Source organism: Camelus bactrianus, chromosome 14 (assembly GCF_048773025.1).
Source record: "Camelus bactrianus isolate YW-2024 breed Bactrian camel chromosome 14, ASM4877302v1, whole genome shotgun sequence".
NCBI lineage: Eukaryota > Metazoa > Chordata > Mammalia > Artiodactyla > Camelidae > Camelus > Camelus bactrianus.
In genome coordinates this window covers 66,860,238-66,869,334 of record NC_133552.1, presented here as the reverse complement: position 1 = coordinate 66,869,334, position 9,097 = coordinate 66,860,238, and the positions used below count along the sequence as shown (strand labels likewise).

Sequence of the window (9,097 nt, the reverse complement as noted above, 5' to 3'; positions counted from 1 at the left end):
GAGCTGGTCAGTTCCATCCAATGTGCGTCGCTCTTCAAAGGAAAAGTTTCCAGTTTTCTGCACTGGGCGTCTCCTTAAATGAACTATTTTATGAGTAGGCACTTTTTAAACAGTAAAGTAGTACATGGGTATGAAATATTGCTCTCAGTAGTGACGGGGCAAAACTCAGAAATCAAAGTGAAAAGCAGATAAAGGGGGACAACCCCTCGCATCACCTCCCCCAGGACAGCCGCGCCAGCCGCTCTCGGACGAGTCACGGGAGGACAAGTGTGCTCAGAGGGCGCTCGCCTCCAGCTCCAAAGGCAGCTGGGTGCTGAGTCAGGGGCCAGCTCTGCCATCCCTGAGAGGCCACGGGGAGTCTTTACGGATTCTCGTGTCCACTGGCCCCGTGCCATCTGTATTTTGAGATGTTCACAGAAGAGTGGGAAAATACTTTCTTCTCACATCCAGCAGAAAATAATTTCTGGAAGTGATTGACTGCTCTAAACAGCCCTCATTCTAGAATTCATGTTGACTTGAATGGGCATCTCCTTTTATAAAACCAAGTACCTGATCAGACTGTCTCACTAGTTCAGTTCTCACGACCCCCGTGACCTTGGAAGGGAAGAAAAGGACTAGATGGTCTTCTTGGGATATGATGTTCCTTAACTGTCGATTATGAACTTCTAAAACTACTCTGACGAAGAAAATCTTGGAACATTTCCTGAAGGTACTTATTCTGTGCTTTTTAAAGACAGTTCAAAGTGTGGTGTTCCAATGAAACAGTAAGACACAAGAGTTTTAAACATCATGAGAGGTTTTTCCAAACTAAATGATTACATGAGTCTTAAAAAAAAAAAAAAAAGCCAGCAAATGTTAGGCTTCTTTACCAGTTACCTGAAAAATAATCTCCCGAAGTTGACCAAGCAAAATGCCCTGTTATTTTTTGCCTCAATTCTAGAGGCTGTGGGGGTGTCCAGCTCTGGTGAGGAAGGGGGAAAGGAGCAGGAGGGTATAAGATCAAAGCACGTACACTGTAGGGAAAATGCTTTTTCTCTGGGGCTTTGAAAATCTCTTTTTAAAGGGACCCCTCCCCACCTACTTTGGGGGTTGGCATATGGCTTGTGCTACAGATGGATAAGCAGTGATGCAGCTGTAAAGGACCTGGCGCTCCTGCTCCGCGGTGCTCCCTGCCAGCTGGCCGGCAGCGGCCTGGGCTTGTGCGGCGAGCTGATTCCTCCCAGCTGTTATGCAAAAGAAAGGAGAGAAATGTTTCTGCTCATCGGTTTTCCTTCTCAGCCATCTTAGCTTAAGCTCAATCCCAACAATGACAACTCTCCCCAGAAGGCCACTTCTGTGACACCGCACTCCTGGGCCACATTACGGGAAACTCTGTCTGCGAGGTTACGTTTGGACGAGGTTAAGAGACAGCAGACGTGCTCGCTGCAGCCAGCGCGGAATAAGGAATGAAGGAGGAACCTGGGTCCAGAGCAGGGGGCCTGCGGGGCGTTCACCGTGCTGCCCGGGAGCCACCAGCCCCCGCATTCCCCGCAGACAGGCAGCCAGGACATTCATCTCGCTTGTAAACGAGGGAGGCCCAACCCGAGGTGATCGGCTGACTGAGTTTGTGACGAAAGCTGCATCAAACAATATTTAGGTAGATAGTCAAAAAAAAAAAGACAACCTCTGAATTAGAAATGAAATCTGTAAAAGACTGAACGTTTGCAAGAGCAGATCTTATCCGGAAGGCTAGAGCTGCAGGGCAAGGGGGTCACAGGATCAGGTTTTCTGGGGAGGTCACAGTGCATCCTCTTAGAAAGTGCAAAGGTCGCATCACCTTTTAGAAATGTGAGAGAAAGGTTGCAGCAATGTATATTTTTCTCAGTGAAGATGAATGTATTTTGTTTGTAAATAAGTAATGTTTTTATTGGCGTTTTTCTTCTCAAGGGCGATTTAATGCTCTAACTTTGGGCGATCGCGGGAACAAGACCCCTCCCCTCCCAGAGCGGAAACTCGCCAGACACCCTCCCGCTCCGGCCCCATGTCATGTGTCATCGCCTGCGTCATGGCGCATTTGCTCGTCCTGCCCTGCTGATCCCGGCGGTTTTATGAGGTGAGGAGGAAGAGGGAGAAGGGGGATAACTGACTGGAAAGTGGGGTGTTTGCAAGATTCTCGGGGAGGGGGCCTGAGGGGCTGCCCAGGCCTGTGAGGAAGTGACCGCCCGGCCTCTGGGAGGATGAGCGGAGTAGCAGGAAAGGCACCGGCCCCCAGGCAGACCTCTCATTGCTCCCTATTGTTGTTTCTGAGACACGGACCCTTTGAGCTCCCGAATCCAACCTGCACGGCAAAGCCGCAAACCCGCTGGGTGTTGAGCAGGTTCACATGAGAAAGTGGAGGGCCAGGGGGGCAGGCCTGAGCGACTAGAGAACCTGCAGATCCCGCAGGGCACCATCCTTCCACCTGCTTCACGGCTCTGCTGCGATTCATTAGCCCCTGATCCTGCCATGGGACAGGCCCTTTTATCTTCCCCAAGGGCAGCGAAAAGCTAGCATAAAACTTAGATATGCTGCCCTTGCTGGGGGAGAAGGCAGGGTGACCAGTAGCATAATTATTATAGAACATGGAATGGAAAACAGATGAGAAACCAGTTCATAATTTGCAAACGTCAGGAGTGCATTGCTGAAAGGAAGGAGAATAAATGAATGAACGCTGAGTTCCCTCTTCATATCATAATCATGAAATGTCCCAATTAAACAGAGTCGGAGGAAAGATAATTAAGATTTGAAAAGTAGCACTTTTCTGACACGTCGAGTGAAATCAACGAGCAGCACTTCTCGTGTGATACACCTTGTATTTCTGCAGCTCCTCCGGGACCCGTGGATAAAGCGCTTCCACACACTCTGTCTCCCCTGGCTGCCAAGTTTGCCGCCAGTGGAAGTGCTGCTTCAGGAAATAACAGCACACCGGCTAAAACACGACGTCTGACTCCGTAATTTACGTTCTTCAGAAGTTATAGCCGTCTTCCAAACGATTCCCAGTGAGTGTCACGCATTCATTTAAATATCTCAACAGGAAGATTTATCTGTGAACCTGTGATGCTGCCACGTTACTGTAAAACACCCTCTCATTTTCCCCCTCTACTGGCAGCAATAATGGCAACAACACACCTCACAAATGCTGCTATGTACTCAGCAAGGTGCGTGTGCTGAGTACCTTCCGTGTGCAGGGTACTGTGCAAGGAGGGAGACGGAGAAAACAAAGAAAAGTCTGGGTTCAGAAGCAGACTTTCTGCTCCTGATGATCTCTGTGAGCTAAAAATCCTTTCAGTGCTCAAATAACCTTTTGACTGAAGTGAAGGGTTTTGGGGGGGGGGTGTTAAGGGAGGAGAGTAACCCCCATTAAGTCAGAACAGACAGGCTGAGATAAAGAGGAGTCAAGAAGGTAGACACAGGGGAAGAAGTAAGTTATGCCTGATATGCCTCATGGCTAGTAAATTTACAAAAACATCGAAAGAAATAGGCCTCACTGTTTTATTGATAAGATAAAAGTCATGGATCTTCTAAAGAACTATCCACACAATTGAGTTACTTGGTCCTAAGACAGTCTTTCTCATACAATGGCCAAGTGCATACACGTCATTGGACCAGATGGTTTTATCTCGACTGCATTGATGGGTTTGAGGATTATGACAAAGAATCCTAGATCATCAATGAATCTCCTGCTTCCACAGGCACAATGCTCCCTCCCTTAACATTTGTTTGGGGAGCTTCTCTTTCTCTACTGCCAAAACGCGAGCACAAGTTGCCATGCTCTTACTCAAGAATAGTGGTCCTGGAAAGAAGTCTTATGTAGGAGGCCGTGGAAGTGTAAGTAGAAGAAAGACCCAAATAATGTCCAGCAGGGAAACAGGACTTGCAGACGGTGCCTGTTGCCATGGTAAACCCACCTTCCTTTCCCAACCTAATCTCCCTTGATTTGAGAGACAAATTCTTAGTGCTAGCTGAAGCTGATCCCTATTCGGCAAACTCACGGCCACCATCTCTTCACGCACGTCCTCCCTCACGCCAGCTCCCCACAATGTCAGGGAGCGCTAGGACATGAGACTGTGCCCGCGTGGCTCTAAGCACCAGGCCTGGTGCTCAGCTGTCAGTCAGGGTTAGCAGTTAGCAGTGGGTCTGATTCGGCTGCTGTCCCGTGAGGAAGTGCTTTTTCCCTTCTTTCCCGAGTGTGTGTAGGACGCTGACTGCATAACCAGTTCAAGATCCTCTCTTTTTTAAAAACAATTTTTCAGAGGAGGCAATCAGATTTATTTATTTATTTATTTAAATGGAGGTACTGGGGGTTGAACCCAGGACCTCGTGCATGCTAAGCACGGGCTCTACCCCTGACCTATCCCCTCCTCCTCCAAGACCCTCTTTTGAATAATACCTTACGTGTCCGTTTGAGCTGAGCCTCATACATGACAAGAAGGTTGGGACTATTGGAACGCTATGATGAAGCGTATTAATCAGGAAACTAAAGAATAAATACATGGGACAGAAGCCATTAAAAATGACCTGCCACTAAAAAGCTCCTCGGCCTTAGGACATCTTTCTTCTTGTTTTGGTTCCACTGTTAGTTCTCCCAGCAGCCTTGTGACTTGGCCAAATTTCTTAATAAGGGTGGATGTGTTAATTGCAGAGGGTACTCAGCCCGTCTTCCATCTCAAAGTTGTCTTTAAATTTTATTGATTTCACCTACCGAATTTCTGTCACTTCAGCACTTTCTCCTCCTAATTGCTGTTCCACATATCCTTGAAGTGCCAGAAAAACTAATCTTCTCTAATATTAATGCCCTCTGAAAAAAAATCTGTTGTAAAAAGATGGTGATAAAATAAAATATGTGAGAGAGACTTTATAGAAATTCTCTGGTTTGGGCAAAGACAGAATAATTCCTGGGTGGAGAATCAACTGGAAGGGTTTTCTAATTGAAGTATTTTACTGCATGTTTGTGACAAATGTTTTCTGTATCCCTCCCGTCTCTGAGGATCTCTTTCTCCCACTGTAGTATCCGGGGTAAAAAGAGGTAATTTTGCTGTTTCTCTGGGTTTTATTTGCTTAACTGTGTTAATAGCAGTTACATTTAGTAAAGGCTGTCTTCAGTGTAACGTATTGTTCATTCACCCCTTTTTTTTTCCCCTCAAAAAAACATCTATTTGGCAACCACTCTGTCAGGCACTGTCCCTGATCTAGGGATGCAGTCGTGAACAAAACAAACAAAAACCTCTGCTTCGATAGAACTATTTGACTAGAGGGAGACAGGCAATAAGATGAAAGGTAAATATGTAACACGTGAGATACTCCTAAATCTAAAGGGGGAAATGAATACAAAATGCCCAGATGGGGGTTGAGATGACACTCAGATAGGATGACCCAAGGGATGAGAAAAATAAAAAGAGGGGTCACAGGTGGTGCCATGGCATTTGACCTGAGCGCCTGGAGGAAGAGTCCATTACCTGAAAGGGGCTGGGTTGGGGTGGGGTCAAATGTCAGGAAGTATTAGCATCCTGTTACCTCTTTTCAGTATGAGAGTAGCGTGGGGACGGCCAGAAGTGAGTTGGACACGTGGGTCTAGAGCGAGGGATCTGGGTTAGAGAGACAAACATGGGAAACAACCTTTGGCTGAGAGTTACAGCCCGAAGGTCACCCGGGGCTCGGACAGGAAGGAGGCAGGGCTAAGCTCTGAGCCTCTAGGGGTCAGGGAGATGGAGAAATCTGCAGGGGAGCCCGGGGAGGGCAGCGGGGAAGGTGGGAGGGAACCCAGACAAGGCGGCAACCTGAAAACCAAGAAAAGAAAACGTCTTAAAGCAGAGTGCCACCTCTGTCGGATGCTACTGAGGGGAAAGAGTGCAAGGACTCAAAAGGCCAATGGATGTACAACATGGGGGCCAATGAGGACTTGAGGTTGGGGGTCGGGGTAGGAAACCAAACTGCAGTGGACTCAGGGAGAAAGGGAAGAGAGGAATTGGCTTCTCACGTGCACCAGTTTTCCTCCAAAGCTTTTTTTATTGAGTGGATTGGCAATAAGGACTTTCATTTTTCCAACCAAAAAAATAAACGGGTTCTTTCCTTGCAAAAAATGTTTGAAAGACACAGGGACACTTGTTTAGCTGAGGTGTTACTTGAGCAGCTGGCAAATGCTGTCTCATTTACAGCAATCCTATTGGCCAAGTTCCTTCAATAGGGATGTTCCCAAACAAAACTCGACTTGGCTTTCAATCCAAAACGCTTAAGCCATTTTTTTCTTGAAAATTGTAGACCAGGGTATGATTACTAAGAAATCCTGGAAAGCTGGCATTTGCTTTCTTTTCTTTCTCTCTTTCCTTCATTCTTTTTTTTTTTTGGAATAATCTCCTAAAAGCTTTTTCTCATGTGTAAGTACCAATATACCAAAGTCAGCATCATTTTTCTCTTAGTTTCTGTAGCCCTGCATGGAAAATATTTGTCAGCCTGAGCAACTCAAATTTGCACTCTGTAAAAATAAAAGCTATAGCAACCTCAAGGACTGTAGAGAAAAAAGTCAGAAGACATATTTTTAAAGGAGTAGTTACTAGGTTCAATTATTAGCTTTTGTGCCAAAAGGAACATAACATGCCGTGGACTCTGCTGGAATGATGGATGTACGTGTCTTTGCTATGTCAGACAATTAAAAGGATCATATTGCAGTAAAAAAAAAATTAATGAAATCTTTCAAATCATGGCCACTGCTTGGCTTTCAAATAATAACTCATTCTCTTTCCAATGAGTGGTGCATGGGTGCCTGCCAGAGTGAACCGCAATCAGTTTCTGACTACTAGAAAGGTTCTTTTGCATGGAAGGGAAGATGAAAACATGGGCTTTGCAGCAGAATTTTGATACATCTAAGAAATCATAGATCTGATGCTGGTTAACTCCTAAAACACCAACCAGCGTTATCAGAAGTTATACATCAATACCAAACGGGGTCCTCTATTCAATCATCATTTGAAACCCACATGGGCAGCACCTTTGTACTTGAACTGTCATCCATCAGCTCGACTGTGATCAAGGCGCGCCAATTCAACGTTGAGTTTCTGGAGTCTAATATTTACCAAATGTGCAGCCAGGATCCGCTGCCATCCTGTCTAACGTTAGAAAGCGGAGATCACCAGCTTCCTCCCAGTCCCGCAGTGGCTTATGATTACGGCTGATTCGCATCTCCGATTCTCCAGGGCTGCCGCTGTCTCTCTCATTCTGCAAAGCTCTCTGGTGTTCTAAACCTCTTTAAGTAGAGTTAAATCGTTTGCTGATTTACCACTGTGGCACTTGCCTTAATTTGGGGAGAGCCATTTTTAAAGGACACTTAAGAAATAAAAGTAAACCTCATAATCAACTTAAAGTGGCCATCTTGCATTTGCAGTGTTATTACTTAAAATACAAAATGACCTCAGATTTTGTTTACACTTTCAGACGTCATGGAAATTTTAATATCGTCATAGACTATGCATACTATTTTCCATTAAAACGCCAATGTGCTTACTTGAAAAAATTATTCCTGAGAACAAAACAAATAGGCTATGATCTAACTTTTTATGACTCAATATAGGGTTTCCAAATTTAGCAAATTTATCCATGGGATATACTTTTAGACTGAAAAGCTATTTGCTGTTTATCATCAAGTCAAATTTAACTGGGTGTCCTGTATTTTATCTGGCAACCCAAACCGTACCACAAAAACAGACAAAATACATAAACAGCATTTTTGAGATTCCTTTTTCGAATGAAGAAAGGTAAAAGCTTTCTTTAAGATAGCCCTTCTGTTTTTTAAAACAGGAGACAAAACTGTTTCCAAGTATAACCCAGAAGCAGCAGGTGATCAGAGCAGTGGTTCTGGAGCGTGGGACGGGACCTGCAGCGTCCCTATCACCTGTATGTGGTCAGAATGTCAAATGCTCAGGTCCCCCCACACCACTGAGTCCGAAACTCTGGGTGGTGGAGCCCAGCAATCTATGTTTCAACACAGATTCTGATACAAATGCAAGTTTGAGATCACTGACAGGCAACTTGCATTCACATCTAAAACCAACCTGAGAACGCGTATAAACTCAAGAACCTAGCTTTTGAATGTTGTTGGTTTTGTTTTCACTTTTCATGACAGACACGGAGCATTTGCGTCCTCTCTCAGTTAAACAATGAGGATGTGGACATGGGCACGGGGGAGCGGCAAAGAGAGCGTGAGGTTTTCACATGCTGTTCTGTTCAGCCCTTCACACACGGACTGGCCTAAGGTAGCTTCCTCAGCACCAAGATTATGTACTGACTACAACCTAAAGCCGTTTAATCAGATCCGCTCCATCGTAAGTCAGTTTTGCCGATAGCGTGGCCCCCCTTATCTAAACAATGCTTGGTAACGGCTTCTAAGTAATGTCAGGCGATGCACATGGACGCTGCCGGGTGAGACGCTGGATATAACGCTTTGCTTTCCACAGAGAAGTTTGATCCAAGATGTCAACAAAGAGACCGTAACAAAGAACTTCTAAAGCTCCGAATGACTGTGAACTACAGTCTCTCTCACACGTAAGGGCATTTTCATTTGGGGGGTTTGGTTGGGCACCATATTATCTTAAGTACGTTAATAGGGAATTACACATCCATGGGCTTAACATGTACATCTCACGCAACCTAATGATGTTAAATTAGAATGATACCACATGATAAAAAGTTATCATCTAGCTGAGATTCATGATTTTTTTATATCTTCCGATTTATGCTAAACTTTGGCATGGCCTAAGGTTTTTGATCAAATAAACATATGCTTTGTTTTTTTTAATAAAGAAATAAATATAAGTTAACTTTGATGCTATTAACCTTGGTCATTTCTTTTTAAGTTTTCTCTCTTAGGTTCTAAATGTAAAAAATAAGTAATGTTTATGGACAATGTAATTGTCACTCTTTCCAATATAATATGATAACTTCATTTGAAGACATCTGATTAAATGTTTCGTTAAATATTTATCATTTTAAAGAGGCACAACATATATGAAGACAAATAAATACAGCTGTGTGTAACTGTATTTATAATACATATGTGTAAATATATATATTACATAGATACCACATC

The 9,097-nt window shown here is 44.5% G+C and overlaps 1 long non-coding RNA gene across 2 annotated transcripts; it reads left to right on the top strand.

Annotated features, from left to right (window-relative positions):
* Positions 1–1,231: 1,231 nt before the first annotated feature.
* LOC141579786 (uncharacterized) lies at positions 1,232–8,796 on the top strand. 2 transcript variants are annotated; one of them, XR_012511766.1, is made up of 3 exons: positions 1,232–1,586; positions 1,927–2,092; positions 2,843–8,796. It is a non-coding gene; the product is annotated as an uncharacterized LOC141579786 (long non-coding RNA). The 2 variants fall into 2 exon arrangements; XR_012511765.1 differs by having other exon boundaries at positions 1,232–1,636.
* The last annotated feature ends 301 nt before the right edge of the window (positions 8,797–9,097 follow it).